Source organism: Haliotis asinina, chromosome 7, assembly GCF_037392515.1.
Source record: "Haliotis asinina isolate JCU_RB_2024 chromosome 7, JCU_Hal_asi_v2, whole genome shotgun sequence".
Taxonomy (NCBI): Eukaryota; Metazoa; Mollusca; class Gastropoda; order Lepetellida; family Haliotidae; genus Haliotis; species Haliotis asinina.
Window position 1 is genome coordinate 40,395,245 of NC_090286.1, and position 16,759 is coordinate 40,412,003.

The window sequence follows — 16,759 nt, forward strand, 5'->3', positions numbered from 1 at the left end:
GGACGTTCTCACGCAAGAACGAAAAATATAATATACTGGACAAAAAAGTGTTAGAGATATTTGTAAATTTTGAAATTATGAATAATGATGTTTTATTTATTGACATCCTTATGAAATATCAGTCATAAAAACACTAATATCCATAACATATTTTGTCCAGTATATTCATTTCCCCTGATATAACGGTTCATAAACGTGTTATCGTATCTCTAGCAGCTACACGCATTATCAGGGATCTTAAGCAGAGATAGTAATTCTGTTAGGACTGAGATCCCGAGTAATGTATCAAGTGCGGATTCCAGGGTCGTGGAATATGCCAAGTAAAGTCCCAATGTTCCAGGAAAGCAGCCCCGAAACCCCTTGTATAATATCCCCAAAGTCTTCTTGTGCACGTTGCCAAGGTAGTATTCTTCCCTTGGCCCCTGGTCAAAGGTCAGAATAGACACACAGACCACGTTCCCCCTTGGGTCTTCTGGACGTGCAAAAATGAAAAAAGAGGGTCCAATTAAGCACTGTTGAATTTTTGCTTCTATTTCAAGAACGGTCATGATGAGGTCCATATTTGTAACGCAAACACATTAGTGTGTTACTTCACTCAAAATCGGTTATCTAATTTCATACGTTTCTGAGAATTAATAAGCTTCTCCATTGTATTGCAAATTTAACAAATTTCTACTTAATTCAAAATCCGCATTTTCATGAGTATACACAGGGTATTACTTGGCGTAGTAGAATTATGCCATATGCAATATACTGTATATGAATTATACAAGAATTTACCAAATAGTAACTTGTAGGTGTTTATGTTATACATGCATTTGAACTATAGCTTCCAGTTTCCTGTAAAGGCGATCTGAATCTCGCCTAAACTGACATGAGCAGCAAACCGGGTGCATTTATAGCATGATGCTACGACTAGATGTCTACCGGGTGGCTTGATCTTTAGGACAATAGTAAGTAAACGTGTACTGGTGTGATTGTGTTGTCATGTGATCAAATGACGTTGCAAAATGGATAGAAAAGGGGAGCATAAAGTCAACAGGATATCCTTTTATGGGAACACAACAAAAATCATCAGAGTGCTGAGAATGAATCCCTGGTTCCAACGCCATGTAGGCCAACACTTTCCCATCTTCCCAGTTCCTGAATCAAACTTATGAAACAGCACTTCACACCAAGGTGCTTCACTGTATGTGTCTTCAGTATTTAGTGAATTCTGTAGTCTGAAACATTATCTGTTTGATGATCCAGATACAGTATCTTACTTAAAATGGTCTTAATACCCGAGACGTTTTATTTCAGTTTCATCAAATATACTGAATCATCTCTTACTTGTTCCAAAGGGAAACTTGAGCACTGGCATAAAGGACTAAACCATTTACATAGTCTCAGAAGACATATCGAAGCAGAGTTTATTGTAGTTTCATGTCCAATATTATCATAAGCATTGATTCTTCCGGTCTCACCGGTTGACAACAATTCAGTTTGGCATCAACAGTTATGCCATAACAACGTTCCTATGTGCACATGGGTAGTGGGTAAAAATATGTTCAGGAATATACGGTATTGGAACGTAATGGCAGGTATGATACAGGAACGTTTGATGTGTACACTAGCGTCAATGATTATAAGGTATTTTTCACAAGCATGAGATCTACATCTTTCATTGAATTTTCTTGAACAGGTCTTATTCCTCGTCAGTTCTGCATCCGGGAAGTAAACGAGAGCGGTTGTACCATTTCACTTTTCATCAGTTCATCGCCATTGTATAATCAAACGTATATGAGATTCCGTACTGAAGATATGTGGAAACATCGACAACGTTAGAAATATGAATATATATATATCGATACAAAATCGTCAGTTTAGAAATTTTCGAGTTTATGATTTTTTAACGTTTAACACGAATCGAAAGACATGGTTACCATGATATATATATATATATATATATTGTGTTTGTTGGAATAATTTGAATCAACTTACCTGTAATTAATAGTAGGAAGCAACAGGTAACGGATATATTCAGATGAAGCTTCATTTCTCACACTTGCAGTTTGAACCAGGGTTAGTGGAAAATATCCAGAAAGGTTACGCTAAAATGTCCAAGAGAAGGCTTTGTAAAGAAGTGCCCCTGAAGCGAAGCCCACCCTCACAACCTCGCTAGCATTAGAGGGATGTAGCCAGGCGCTTGTTGACAAAATCAACGAATATTGGCACTATCACTGCCCCTTTTGCAAACACTGTCGCTCCGGCTCGGGACGTGAGCTAAGGTTTTTCGTTAAAGGTGGGCCATACCTAGCGAGGAAATCTACGTGTAAACATCGTCCGAGAGGCAAACAGAGTTACGGACCGAAGGCACGTCCCTATCACCATGAAAGGGAATGTTGTCGACGCTGAAAGAATTCTTGCATTTCATTTCAATTTAAGCAGTCACCATTATGCATTTGCCAACTTGTTCCAAGGGTCGAGGCGTTTGAAGTGTTGTTGAAAAGTCGACTCTATAAAGACGGACGCTCTCCGGGTGCGATTCGAGACACTTTTGACATATTGAACACATCTTTCGGAGCAATCAGTTTTCTTGCACGTCCATGCCACATACCACGGGGAAATGATCGAAATAGAATCCGCAACCAAACAACCCCAAATGTGTTTTTTATCATTTTCAGTGAAACTTTTAATGCGTATATACACATTATTTTTAAGAGAGAGTCGGTATTTGCACCTTTACAAATGTTAAAATGTTTTCAGGGGATTTGGACATGATCCTGTTGGCGCTGTTTTTAACCAAATCAACACCATTCAAAGAAGTATCACCGGTGAATAGGGAAACAGTTATATTGGCTATTTGAGACATACAAGTGACGAGACTGACTTCCCATATAAGCGGGGAAACTATATCTAATAATTCCCCGCTCACATGACTTTGGAGAATACAGTTTATGAATATTACCTTCGAACTTGTCGATAGGGCAATCAAACATATTACTCAACATCTCATAGGGATAATCTGGTGAGTAATTCTGTTTTAATATACTTATGGCATGTTGTGAAATCATTACCTGCGTATCACGGAAGGAGTGATGTATCTCCATGCACATGACTTCATGAATATTCGCTGTTTGTAACATCAAAGGCAATTCGACCCATCAGATTAGAAACCAGTTTTATTAGTGTTGAAAAGGCGTCAGCACTATGTTGTCCCGAATATAGTATTTGAAATGAAGGTTAGGTGTCACCTGCTGGAAGCAATAGGTCGATGTATAACCATTTTACTTCGAGAGCAATGAAATATATTGAATATGACAACGCTAACAGTACTATGTTGTCCCGAATATAGTATTTGAAATGAAGGTTAGGTGTCACCTGCTGGAAGCAATAGGTCGATGTATAACCATTTTACTTCGAGAGCAATGAAATATATTGAATATGACAACGCTAACAGTACTATGAAGAAGATTCTAAAACAATAGTTCATCACTTACATTTCATTTGAATGCTGTAGCTTTGTTGAAAACAAACACATAGTAACAAAGGTATTAGTATAAAGTATATTTAACATTCTTAAAGAAACAATTGTAACTGACACTCTGTTATGAAAATCTATGTTTCGTGACTTGTAGACAAGTTAGGTGAATCGTTACGTCAGCCAGGTGAGTCACGCTATAATGGAACCTGGACGCAACCTTTACCACTCGGGCGTGCTGTCGCATAGCCACGGACCAAGGTAAGACATCACACCTGCCGTCTACCTGTCAGCACCTTTGAAGTACATGTAGGCTGCTTTGCAGTTTTTATTTCAATCTCAAGCAACTTATTTCGTCGTTTGTGTATGTCGTGATCGTTTTTGGAAAGGAATTGCAATAAGAATCTCCTGAGTATGGTTAAAAATGTTTATGAATGTCTATGCTTACTTAACCTTGCACATGAAGTTTTGAAATATTTAATAGTGTTATAATTCCACCCAGTAATGAGGGATAAAAGCAGGAATCGGAGGTGGGTATGACAAGTATACATGTTTGAAATACCTTTCTTAATCAATCTGCCTGTTGGTACCTTCCTCAATCACTGCTTTTCACAAAGGTACACAAGTTTTCTCTTGCCATCACTGAAGGCACAAATTCAGCTAACACACCTAAACTACTGTTCAAAGCGAGTTACAATTCAACTAACTGAATATTTATGAAAGAAATAAAAGGAAAAACAAAAAATATATGAATGGAATTAATACAATTCTCGAGTGTCCTTATGTGGAATATTTCTTCGTTTGTGATAAGCAACGTTTGTTAATGTCTATCGCTGGAGCTGGTTGGGAGTGTGTGACAGGAATGCTGGCATCAGTTCATTAGCATATAGAGTGACCAGAAGGACGTTACACACGATTTCTGTTAATGAGCTGAGATCGCATTAACCCCCAAACTTTTGAAAAAATGCTTAGGCCTAGGATTGTCCAAAACAAACTTCTGCCTCAAAACAATTGTTGTCTGAAATATTTTACTGAAAAATATGAATACACATATAACTCCACATGATAGAATATCTGGTTTTGCTGTTGAAAAAATATATATTCTTTAGACAAATTTACATGTTAGTGAGTGAGTTTAGTCTGACGCCGCACTCAGCAATATCCCAGATATATGGCGGCGGTCTGTGAATAATCGAGTCTGGACCAGACAATCCAGTGATCAACAGCATGAGCATCGATCTGTGCAATTGGGAACCGATGACATGTGTCAACCAAGTCAGGGAGTTTGACCACCCGATCCCATTAGTCTCCCCATACGACAAGCAGAGTCGCCTTTTGTGACAAGCATGGGTTGCTGAAGGCCTATTCTACCCCGGGACCTTCACTGGTCCCAGGTTAGTGAAAAGTGATGTTAAAAGTAATTAAAAGAACATTAAGTGACTGTATAGAAACCCTACATACACACATCTATAACTGTCTGTCTCTGGTGTAGTGCATATGATTAGAAGTGTATAAAAATATTATATTTGTTAAATGTAGAGTAACCCAGAACATGGTGTACTTTGGAGTGGAGGACATAAGCCATTTTATAAACAACTTGCACTGGATGCTATTTCTAGGCTCAGCCTCATTCTTAGGAAAGTCATGCTGTGTGATAGGATCACGAAACAGACGGCAGCATATCCCCACGAGCCAAGCTAGCTACACGAACAACCATGTATGTATTTCCGCTAGTTTGTGAATCACACTAAGTCGACATGGTTGTTTTTCGGTTGGAATATACGTCTCTGTCAACGGACATGCCTTAAAGGTATTTCCTACGTCACTCGAGTCTAGACCCACGTCAGGGAATAAATGTCTACATCACATACGAAGGTTTAAAATAATAATACATGCTATTAACTTGATGATTTAAAAAAAAACCTGAATTCTTTTAATAATTTAAACCCCATGTCACGGAAATAAATGTCAACATCACAAATGAATTTTTAAACTAAGAAAATTCTATTCACCCGATGATTTATAGAAACTGAAATGCTTTAATAATTTAAAAACCCACGTCACAAAATAAACGTCAACATCACAAATGAAGGTTTACAATTAAACGTTTCCTATTAACCCCAACATTTAAAAGACGGAATCCTTTAACTCGAATGCTTATAAACGGACATCCCTTTTCCCGTATATTTGAAAATGTATATTTATAATGAGAAGGGCATATCGGTGAAACACACGAAGCCTGGCAGTTCACTAGAAACAGCGCCGCCAAGACTGACGATGTTGTATCTGAATATAAACCCTTTTGACTGAAAACTAACAGCATACATACATGATAATAATCTCTGGAGATCACGGCATTCGAAGTCAGATTTTCCTCCTACCGAATCCACACACTCGCAGGCTACCTAGACTTGCCATATCACACTGGGCGGTGTTCTCAGTCTGGGGAATCTGTATACCTGCTGATGGTGTTTGGTGTTTGATGAATGAGTGAATGATGACTGTTTTAACCTTTTATCGGTATCCCAACAATATCAATTCAGTAGAAATGAGTTGTACACAATATACCATTGTAGGGAATCGAACCCGAACGTTCGGCGTGATCTACCTATCCCATCGTCTAACAAGAACAGATAGGTAAAGTACCATTTTATTATACTTACAACTAGTATACGTATGAGTACTGACAAGCATTTCCAGTAAAAAGATTTAATATACATTAATGTACAGTTAACATTCGAATAGAACGAGCATATTAATTAACAAGGTGTAAAACTATTGACATTTCACGTCGTTAATGAGATAAGAGTGTAAACGGGATATCTGAATTAGGTTTGCGTTAGATGTTGACCGTCTTATGACCATATGTTGTGTGAGATGATCGGCATTTGCCATGACTGATGAAACTTGTCAATATTGAGTGAATCCGCCTCTTTTCTTAAGACAATCCCAAAATTCGACGAATAATACTCCTAATCAACTTCGATGTCAATTCGGTGCATTCATCACCTCTTTCCAGCAATGCAGTGCCGTTTGGAAGCGGTTGTGGTTGTGGTTGTGGTTGTTGACGGTAACGTATGCGCCGTTCAAATATATCTAGACATGTTCGATGGGTAACAAGTCTGGGCGGAAGGCTGGCCATGGTGAGGTGCTAATCTTCTTTTTTTCTTTTCGGTACATAGTAACAATACGAGCCCTGTTTGCTGTTGCGTTGCCATTCTGAGACAAAATGACGTTAACGTCGGCGCAAATGGCACTACATAAGCCTGCAGGATGTTGTCACGGCAGTACTGTCTAGGGTCCTGAAAGTCATAGTGATTCCACCTACACCACTGAACAACCGTAAAACGACCTTTCTGTTTAACCATCACGGCATGACAACGCTCATTCGGTGTACGTATCGCTCACTTGCGCCTGCCAATGAAGTCCAAAGTTAACCTTGTTTCCTCCGAAAACCAGAACGCTCTTGATACCAACGGCGTCTTGCGTAACGTCACGGCCTGCCATTAGCGGGACAACGCGTGGACGTTGTATATGCGTGTTAAATCTATGTAGCCTATGATGATTCGTCTTTTCTCGTACTTTGGCATCTATTTGAGAGGCATTCCAGAAGCTGTAAGCAACAGGAAGTCTTTATGGATGATCAGCTTCTTTGTTGTACAACGTTTCCGTAGAGATACTCATACCGTTTCCAAGTATGAACCTTTTAATCGGTAAAAGTATCAGTACTAAAACGTTGGTTTTGTACAACAGAGTTGATCACACAATAAAGAAATTGATCATCCATAACGATTCCTACATTGACACCTGTGGCTCTGTGAAGCAAACATTTTCAGAGCAACTTCAAATCTGGTCATTACTGCTGATTACAGCAGCACCGACACGTCACACAGTAAATTTCGAATTCCATCCCGACCATATTTACGTGCATATCATGGAAAACACTTGCCTGAAATTAGCGAGTTTGAGCGAAAGTCAGAACACTTTGTGAATAGAATAATTATTTTTCTAAATCCATGTACAATCATACAACTTCGTCTTCATATATACTACAAACAAACGCATAGGTACACCCTAAACTTTTACAGTCACATGTTATCTTAAACGTGGTGAGGTGTTTATATTCTAAGGTAAATGCAACTATTTATGTGCTTAGTGGTCACTTTAAATTGCATGTTCGAATATGCAATGAAGCAGCTGATATAAGTTTCGTTGACTTTGACTGAAATGAAAAAAATATATATACATCTTTTAATAGTATTTTTCATGTCAGTTACATAAACTAAATGTTATTATACTTTCCAGATACTGACCCGTGAAGATCCCGGGGTAGAATAGGCCTTCAGCAACCCATGCTTGCCATAAAAGGCTACTGTGCTTGTCGTAAGAGGCGACTAACGGGATCGGGTGGTCAGACTCGCTGACTTGGTTGACACATGTCATCGGTTCCCAGTTGCTCAGATCGATGCTCATGTTGTTGGTCACTGGATTGTCTGGTCCAGACTCGATTATTCACAGACCGCCGCCATATAGCTGGAATATTACTGTGTGCGTTGTAAAACTAAACTCATTCACTCATTCCCGATTCTATCTATAAATTATGATGCTCTTGATGCTCTAAAAACGCAATACACGATAAAGGATTCATAAAAAACAACACAAACCCATGAACTGCAATATACAAATATTCCTAAGAGAAACTGATAAGTTCAGTTCATCAAAGAGAGACGATAAACGAGCTTGAAGGATTTATTCTAAAACTCATGTGGCAAAGGCGGAATGTACAAACATTGAACACAGATGTTCTATATTTTCGGAACCTAATTGAAATTATTTGAGACTTTGCGAGGCTTTTCTGCAAAATAGGTCTGAAATATTTACTGAGTGAATTGTTATGGGGATTACCGCGATTTACGCACTTTCACACAAACCGGTTACCAGAAAAACTACCGTTCTAAAGGGCCTTTTTGGTAGGTGTGTTGGACAGAGATGACGAAGATATCATAATAAGGTTTAGTAAAGATACGTGTTTGAACAAAAATTTGTGTTGTTTCCTATAACATGCTCATCTAAGCATAATGGTGCGTTTATCGGAGAAATGTTTTGAGAAACTGTACATGTACCAACATGAAGGTGAATGAATGTACATCTGTGAAAATGTCATCGCCAGTATTTCCCCCGAAATACTTGACTGTATATTGTAAGGAATGTTAATTGACTTTTTCATTGACTTCACAGTAACTGGTAACCCCTGCATGCGAAAAAGACCCGACAATCCTCAGTTGAGGATAATGTGATGACGACTAATGAAGACTTAAGCAAGTCCAGTGACTCTAAAATAGTAATAGTTTCATCACTCACTGAACAATGAATATCAAAGCAGGGCCAAACTCTAGCGCAAACAGGGTTGAGCAAAGGCGTAAACAGTTTTGCTATATGCATGCGAGCGTGGGCTGATAAAGTACTTCCCTTGCTTATCTGTCGATATCTACAACAACATCAGCAAGATAGACACAGGAACTGATGTACATCACGGATTCTTTATTCGGGAAGACAATAGACAAACTAGGATTTGCTTCATCACGACATTGTATCTACCGATTCGTCTACAGACAAACGGTGTAGGGGGTGTGGCACCCATTCCACATAAACCCCCTTCCCACTAATACAGATCGCCTTCATCAGGCACATGTGACCTTGACACACATGATTTGACATGCAGTGTTTTATTTGACAATTGTGACCTAAATATGTCCATTTATATCTGCGGTTGAGTGAGCGGTTGCACGTGCCAAAAGTGGGCCGATGACTGTCCATGACATCCCTCAAGCTGGGTCGTCAGAAACCAAAATGTGTATTGACAATCTTTCCCACAACAGTTTTCATTTGACTTCAGTAATAGCTTGCTGTTATGTGTAAAAAATGAATACTGTATAGGAAGCAGGGAAACACAAGACCCTAGAGATTTTGTTCCTACAATGATGTTAAATTTACTACGTTGGTTTAGATGCCTGTATTATTAAGTGGTTAGAAAATCACTAAGGATAATATACTTTATTTCATTATAAATGTGAAAAACATCCACTTCTGTCTTATATTATTATGAAAGCATTTGATAGTGTTGATTTCGACTGTTTCTGGTATAAGTAAGGCGTGTTAGATATCAAGCGCATGTTTGTAATGCCACGTAGCCGATGAGAGCTCGTGAAAACACCTGACGACACCCGAGGACACCCGAGAACACCACATTCCTGTTTCGCACAAATAACGTTAAACCTATATATGCATATGATATATGGTGTTCCAGAAGGCAACATTAAAGAGTCAACGTTATTTTCTGGTTATTGTTAAGGTTTATTATTTAAGGTTTTAATAATTTAACTGCTGTACATACATCGACATCATTTAGGTTTTACTGCGTGGTGATAACCTAGTCTTCAGATGTCCCAATAGGATTACACGGTTAATGTTGGCTGTGTGTTTTACCATGATGACTAACGGTAAATACTCGGTATAGGACTGTAACCATTCATCAAACTATCAATGTGGTCCCCGATGGCATTGATAGACTGAGGCTGAAAAGCGTAATTAGAAACCGGTTTTTATCCAATAAAATCGCTTCTTACAACTGCGAAAATACTCTTTGCAAGCGTACAGTGATATTGTTGATGTTCAGAGCTTTGGAACAATACCCGCCATTGAACGATGCCTTGCATGTTACTGGTACGAAGAGACAAACCAAAATTCGCTGACTAATCTGGATAACAGTAATCGATGGTAGACATAAAAAACTATCCATGCTTCGATAGTATGTGTGACTATCGATATTTTAGTAATTCACTTAATAACTGGGAAATGCACAGTACAAACTGGAAGACGTGCCACTGCAATGGTATTGCCACAGTGTTGTAATAGTTGCTTCCAATAGCATATTGATTACTAGAGCTGTTACGACATATCGTAGTATCGATTATCGTGATACTTTATCGGACGATAAATTTGTCGATACGTATCGTTGACCTTAAAATTGTTAGTTTTCACCAGAACTTGGTGGTTATGTCAAAATTCACACTGTTACTTGATATCAAAACATGAGTTTTTAAAGAAAATAACTCAAGATAGCTCAACATACTGTGATGTGACTCGAATCGTATCAAGATATCGCGATTCGTATCGTATCGTATCATGAATTTACTGTATCGTCACACCTCTAATCGCTATGACAATTGTTGTTTCTGCCTCAATAGGCTTCGACATGATCATCTATGACGTCAACGTGAATATGATAATATCATCGTCTGTGAGACATGGCGTGTGCGCATCCCTTCCATTCTGCCGGACTGCGGAAGATCGGTGGATGATAGAGGCGCCAAACAGCTAGCCGTGAACACATTTTACCTGTGTTTACCGTCACTGGCGAACGGCATGATAGGGAGAAAAACTAATCCGCATACAACTTCTAAGAGGGGCATCCATGTTATACTGCTGTATGTCATCTGATGGTGTTACCAGAATTAAACGTGGAATATACCCCTGCTAATACAACGTCACCCCAAGCTTATTAGCATGAATGCACACCCATCCACGAATGCACACATGCAGGAATGCGCGCACGCATACACACACGCACACACACACCTTTGCAAGTGGTTGTACAAGTATCTTGAACACGGCGTTTCACCCATTTCATCAGCCGCAACGTGCGAGCTGTCAGCAGACCAGCGACTGAAGAAAGAATGAGCCGTGGTGTCAGGCATCTAGATTCAACAAGTCACAACCAGCCATGTCATAAACCTGACCGCCATTATAGTAGGCGTATAGGATTCTTGCAGGAACAATGTCCACCCGACAGTCACTAACGGGATCATCTGCATGTAGGTTATAAAGGTGAGAATGACCAACTTCGGACTTTGGAAGCAGTTCTCACGTATCACCATATGACTGGCGAATGGTATCTCAGATAATATAGTACCAGGCATAGATAACTTTATAGTACAAGCAGGCAAACGCCAGACAGTAGAGTAATAGGCACAGACACAGTCACAGATACAAACATAGACACAGATACAGACACAAATAACAGGGGCGGACAAAGCTTATTGAGAAACGGGGGTGGGGTGTCAATGGTCATTTAACAAAATTTCAGGACAAGAGGGGGTTGGGGAGCACCCCATCTGGATCCGCCTATGGACACAGACACAGACACGGACACAGACACAGACACAGACACAGACACGGACACAGACATATATCAGAGCATGTTTGCTGTATATGTAATACTGAACGCGATAGTAATCCTCATTTTGAATGGTCGCATTATTTATAATACTGTGTTACCACCAACGCATCGGAGGAAGGGACACTTGATTTGCTATTCGCCATTTCACATCATATACGAACTGCATTGTTGAAAGCGGCACCGACTTTACATGCACTTCAACAATGTTAGTAATTCTGAGTTTGTTTGTCCGAGTTGTTTATGACGACGTATAGACATGCCAAGAATTATTATTCCACACATTTACAACTTTGACACAGCTGTCACGGTTTAGGGTGGGGAGCGGGGTGATGTGATGTGGCTTAAAGAACAGGAATGTCAAGAATGTTTCAAAAACCAAAACACTTTTGTTTACCTGGAATAAATCAAATGTGAAATAATACGAGAAAATTTTGTTTCCCTGGCCTCCTTGTAACGGTGGCACTCTTTATTTACAAATGTAGTCGGAAACTTACTTTTTATGGATAACATGCAAACTGAATAAAATGACATGCTAAATACAATACTTCTTTGAGATCTATATTTTGATTTAAGTCACAAGCATCAGACATCTGATTCAGCTGAAGTTCTCTGAGCGACGGTGTTGATTGAACCATGCTGGCAGTTTATGTTGCCACTGAAACTGTGATACTGTACATTGGTAATGTTGCTTGCGTTGGACAGGGGTATTTAGAAAATGTAATCGCTGTGAATGATCTTACCATGGATGTTGTTCATATTACGAACAGAAGTGACTATTGGGCGAACAGATCTCATTAAAGTTGCACATATTCCTTTCACCGAATTGAGCTAAAGGTGAAGGAACAAATTTTATGGATGATCAACTTCTTTATTTTCACAATGACGACGTTTCGGTATGGATTCTTATACCGTTTTCAAGCATATGGGAGGACAAGGTGTAACAGTTTATATACAGGTACATGAGATATTGCTGAGGAGATTAACGATAACAACAACATAATTGAGGAGATGAGATAACAAAAACATCAAAGGATATAACTTAGAGTTGTTGATATAACCAGTAATAAGTATGCAGCCAGGGGGGAGGGATTACAGCGTTGGTGGGAGCAGTTAATAGAGGATTAGTGACGGAAGACAGGGATTAATATTTCTTGATTAAAGTGTCGAATTGGTTAGTTAGAAATATACAATGATCCCTGTTTATAGAAGGGTTGTGTCTGCGGATGTGAATAGCTTCTGCCAATTTTCTCTGCTTGTACTCATGTTTGTTGCTGGAGAGTGTTTTGATAGTGTCCCAATTGATTTTGTGGCGAGGAAATTTGGTAATGTTTTCCGAAATGGCTGATTTTTTGTCTGCTTTGTTTGTTGATGTCTTGTTTTCTTTGATGCGAATGTTTAGTGGTCTGGATGTTTCCCCAGTGTAGCTGCTGCCACAGTTGCAGCTGATGTTGTATACCACACCCTTAGGCTCTTGTTTTGTTGTGGGATGTTTCCTACCATTTGCCCTGATGATGGTTTTGATGGCTGTGGTGAAGTATGTGCCTGCTTGTTGCTTGAGTAGACGGCTAATGTGGTGTGATGTTTTGCCAATGTAAGGAAGTGAGATGCGAACAGGAGCTGAGTCAGACTTAGTGGTTTTGGGTTTAGGTGCGGGGTTGATAGTGGAGTTGATGATGCGGCCAACAAGTTTAGTGGGATAGTCTTTGAGTTGGGTAAAGAGATAACGCCGGTTTTAGTTCTGAGAGGGTGATTAGAATCAAAGTGGAGGTATTGGTCAGTGTGGGTAGCTTTGCGATAGACAGAGGTTTGGATAGTGTTGTCAGTCTTGCGGGTGACAAGGACGCCAAGAAAGGGTAGTTGTGAGATGTTTTCAGTTTCAATTTTATATTCCACAGTGTGTAAAGACTGTCCCTTATATTAACATATACATCAGTTACTCGATGAAGAAGTCGTAAAAGGCATGTTCAATAGTGTTGTAACTTTTCAGATAACAGCTAAACGTTATGGTAGATTCACTGACAATGAGAAGTGTACGTAGTATTATAGATAATAGAAATGTAAAATATTTTTCTAAATTAATCTGTAAATCGTTTGATTTACATGATATAACTATTCACCCGTGATCTCCAACAACCCATTTTTGTCTCCACCCGAGACGATCCTAGTAAGAATTCATCTTTACCAACCTATGCTCGGTTGAGAAGTCAGGTCAAATATGGTTTTTGCAGAACTCGGACAGTTGGTAAACATGAAGTCGTAAGTCGTCCGATGTTTACCGAGAGTACATACCAGTACATCTGAAATGCTGACCGCCCTTAAAAGTTCCATCGGTTTAACGTTTAGATGTAGTATTTAGACAAGAACTAGACTTCAATCGTTGTCCCGTCACTGTGGATAATTCCCTTTGTTCGAATTGTTGAAGTCAAAATTGGGCAAATTGATCAACAAATCGATCGTATGGTTAAGGTATATCGATGATCTGATAGCGTTCAATAACCATCAATGGCCAACTGCTTCAAACTCATTCAAGTTGAAATCGAGGATCATGAAAACCTCCTCATCGGTGACATGTATAAATCGATGCACGAAGAGTTACCACTCTCCAAAAGACCGCATGACTTTAAATTTACAGTAATGAGTAAATGGGACAGTATGTCGCTCGGTATTCCAGGAACCTCTGCCTTTCGTGTTAAACTTCTCAGGTTGAATGGAACATGGTCTTCATCTGTATTTCAACAAACATCAGTTGTTCGAGTAAGGTTACGGCATTAAAACTCGGGGTAAAACTTTCAAAACCTTTTAAATGTGAAGAACCTGTTTTGGCATCAGTGACTTGATCTAAATCTTCTGTGTAAAGGGCAAAAGTTTTATTTCCATTTATTTAGTGATAATGCCTCAGTTGGTTAAGGATTTAAACAATTTGGTTAATAATATTACCATGGTGACACTGAAAACAGTGTACTTTTCAAAACTGTCTTGAGCCAAATCTACCACTCACTACATGTACATGGATGGAACAAGGCGAGTTATTGCTAGACGTTTTGACACCAATTGGATCTGATAGGCTAACGATATATTATGATCATGCCACCTGTCTCATTTGCTCACTAACCCGTGAAGATCCGGGTTGGAACTGATCTTCAGTAACTCATGCTTGAGGCGACCAACGGGATTGGGTGGTCAGTTTCGCTGACTTGGTTAACACATGTCCTCGTATTCATAGACTGTGCCATATAGCTGGAATATTGCAGAATGCGGCGTAAAACTATACTCGCTTACCCATTTGATCACAGCTCACGAATCAGACATAAAAACCAATAAAGGAATAATGCGATTTGATGTTAAATTAAATAAAAAAACATTTTAATATTCAATAATTTAAGTAAAGTTTACCTTCGTTATTTCATAATAAATGATGAATACGACAAACGGTTTAACGTGCGTCCAGCCAGAAACACTGAGCACAGAGCCCCGTATACCTTCAAAAAATAAGGCCCGGTTCAGTTGTACCGGAGGTGGATTGACGGCCTCTGTAATTGTAAAACATGAAAGAACTCCACGTGAAATATTAAATATACAATAGCTAAACATCCTTCCGTCAATACAGCGAAAACTTCAAAATACAGGCAGTAGGTTATCTAGCCTACATTACAAACTGTAATAGTTGTTGTTCTTTAACTGTCACAATAATGGAAAGTTTGCTGAGGACAAACTCATTCACTAGTTCACACGTTTTCATCCTACGGTGCTTACGGTTCTTATGTTCCGGCTGACCTGAATATATTGTGGCACGACAAATGTACTTAGTCCACTCTCTGACCAGTCTAAAATTCCCAACCAGTTCTTAAATCTGTCGTTGTTTCCTTTCCTATTCCTACCGACCAAATATTTTTGCAACCTAATTAATATTTTAGGGAATCCAAAACCGAAATTTGGTATAGGGTTGCGGAACAAAGAGAAAATGACCAGTTTTCAATTTGGAAATCAAATGGCACAGCTGTCAAGAAATGGGTGTCTACCTTCCATGCAGCGCTACAGTTTGCCTGTGGGTAGTGGTTCTGTTACCAGTTATGAACAAAACTATATTTTAACAAAATGTAGGTCATTATAAATGTTCTTAAACTAGTAACTGTAAATCTTCAGGTAATTTGTTTTCTTCAAGCGCTGACTGTTACACCATCACGGTCGTAGTCAGGTGACACGAACGACGTTGGTCGTGGAGAGGACTAAACAATTCTATGTCTTTCCCGTGCCAGGCGCGTGAGCACGTAACACAAACCGTCTCCTATGGCAACTGAATGCATGGGTAATATACCTCAGTTCTCCAATCGGTGAATGGGCACTGATGGGTGGAAAGACTTCTTGGTGCTAATAGTTCTTAAAAGAGCCGTGATGCTGATTATGAGGGTTGCACGGCCGTATGGTGAACTGACTATTAAGCTTCAGTGGCCTCACAGGTTCAACGGGTTATTCTCAGAGGTGCTTGGAACAGTAACTGACAGCACATCTGTATACTGCACTAATAATTAAGTCCATAATGGACATGCCGCATTTGATCAGTTTTACATTACAAAAAGCGTTATACAAACACGAAGACTATCGAAGACTGAAATTTGACCCCCACATTGCAAACACCATCGAAACGTTACAAGTAAGAAAGTTTCAGTTACCGATACATAGCCAACTGCCAAAAACAGTGCTGTCCGGAACAGATTTAGCAAAATGGAAAGGACATTTTCATGATGTATTTCTAGCAAACAAATGTTCTTATTTTTCACGTCAGTATTCATGCATACCCGTTTTACAACTGCATTTGATAGCCTGTGTGTAGTTCCTTCTGTTCCAGCAATATCACGGCAGCGGAACACCAGAAATGGGCTTCACACATTGTACTCATTTGGGGAATCGAAACCGTGTGTACTTCGTGACGGGTCTACGCTTTAACAACTACGCCACTTCATCGCCCGTTATAGTTCACAGAACTGAAGGTGAGCATCGTTGGTATGAAAATCTAGGCTACCGAGTGCATCTATGTTCAGATGTAACGAATACGTTAC